The 1,832-nt window shown below is 40.6% G+C and overlaps 1 pseudogene; it reads right to left on the minus strand.

Moving 5' to 3' along the window:
* Nucleotides 1–465: 465 nt before the first annotated feature.
* LOC126261541 (5S ribosomal RNA) lies at nt 466–583 on the minus strand (annotated as a pseudogene).
* Between the last annotated feature and the right edge of the window lie 1,249 nt (nt 584–1,832).

The following is a 1,832-nucleotide window of genomic DNA, read 5'->3' on the forward strand; positions in this document are numbered from 1 at the left end:
GTGTCACATAGTCTCTATATCACTGGTCAAAGCCGATGAGCAGTATCGGAATTTCCCCTATATCGCTCAATTACCAGTATCGGAATTTCCCCTATATCGCTCAATTACGAACAGAAATCTATGTTTAAAGAAGCATATGAAAATTATTGAAAAAAGAGCTATTTAAAATTATGAAACATTTCATTAAAGATTTTGTAACTAGAATGAGAGATTCATAAAATATAACAAGATTCATTAACGTTTAATACTAAACTGAACTCCGTCCGAACAGGCCATAAAGGCCGAACGGTACCGACCGGTCGTCGTGTCCTTCTCAGCCCACAGGTGTCATTGGATGCTGATATGGAGGGGCATGTTGTCAGCACACCGCTCTCCCCGCCGTATGTCAGTTTACGAGACCGGAGCCGCTACTTCTCAGTCAAGTATCTCCTCAATTTGCCTCACAAGGGCTGAGTGCACCCGGCTTGCCAGCAGCACCCGGCAGACCGGATGGTCACCCATCCAAATGCTAGGCCAGCCCGACAGCGCTTAAATTCGGTGATCTGACGGGAACCAGTGTTACCACTGCGGCAAGGCCGTTGGCTTTAACATTTAATGGCGTATGGTTATTCGAACAAATACGTTTATCATCGCTTTTCCTAAAAGCGTCTTTCAGTTTTTGGAACTGATTTAGCGTCAAACTGTAGTAATTTTGAAGTTGAACAAATGTTTCTAATGGCCACCTGGACAGCTGCGCGCGTTAAACGGCCACCTTCTGCACGGAGCGCTGTGCCTGCTTCGGATCGAATCCGCGTGCCGCCCGGCCTCGTTGTGGTTTTTAGGAAGTTTCCCACATCCCCATAGGTGAATGCCCATCTGACACTGAAGTCCCGCCTCAGTTACACGATTCCCAAACATTTAGAAAACTTTCGATCACTTTCACATGAATCACACTACTCACAGACATTAAGAGGTACACATATTCCGCCACAGGGAAAGGGAGCAAGGGTAGAGACAGGATTGGCATCCTGACAGCCCTTACATTAACCATGATAAATACGTTAATAACCATGTCGACCCTGCGTTGAAGCGGGACAAAGGCACAAGAAAAAGGAAGAACAAATGTTTCTAATCTTGCTGGGAATTTTATTACCTAGTCTGTCGCGATGTGAATTTGTCTATGTTGTTAAGTTAACTACGTTTTTTTATCACAATCAAGTCCTCTATGGCAAGAATATGAATCATAAATTAGTTACAAAAGGAAGTTTTCTGTAAAGCCATTTCATTTTTCTTAGTAGTTCTCCTGCATCGTATTTCAGTATTAAAGTGCCTCATTTTGAATTTGCCTCAAGCAGAAGATGACTCAAATTTTCATGTCCACTATTTTTTCGTAATATACATAAATCATTTGGGGCTAAACAAGATTTCTTTTTAAGGCTGGGCTATAGTTGTAGGTCCTCTGATAAACACTCGCCAGTCAAAAGGCAGAGCGAAATGGATTGCGTACGAGGTAGAGACACTTTAATATCAAGATTTTAAAACAAAATTGCCGAAGGATTCTAACAAAGTCCCTAAATTCACTGTTCTCCTGCAAAGCTTCTGCGCACAAATTATATTCGGAACCGAGAACTGGACGAAAACCTAAGTAGAAAGATTCGAAATATTTAACGAGGATTGGAACATACATAGAAAAAGTTGGACATCAAAGTATGGGGAGTGTTCGTCGCAATCGACAAATATATATATATATATATATATATATATATATATATATATATATATATATATATATATATATATATATATTAAGTTGAGTGGAATCGAGTTAGAGTATGCCTGCGAAGTTAATATGG

The sequence above is a fragment of the Schistocerca nitens genome, chromosome 5 (genome assembly GCF_023898315.1).
Source record: "Schistocerca nitens isolate TAMUIC-IGC-003100 chromosome 5, iqSchNite1.1, whole genome shotgun sequence".
Lineage (NCBI taxonomy): Eukaryota > Metazoa > Arthropoda > Insecta > Orthoptera > Acrididae > Schistocerca > Schistocerca nitens.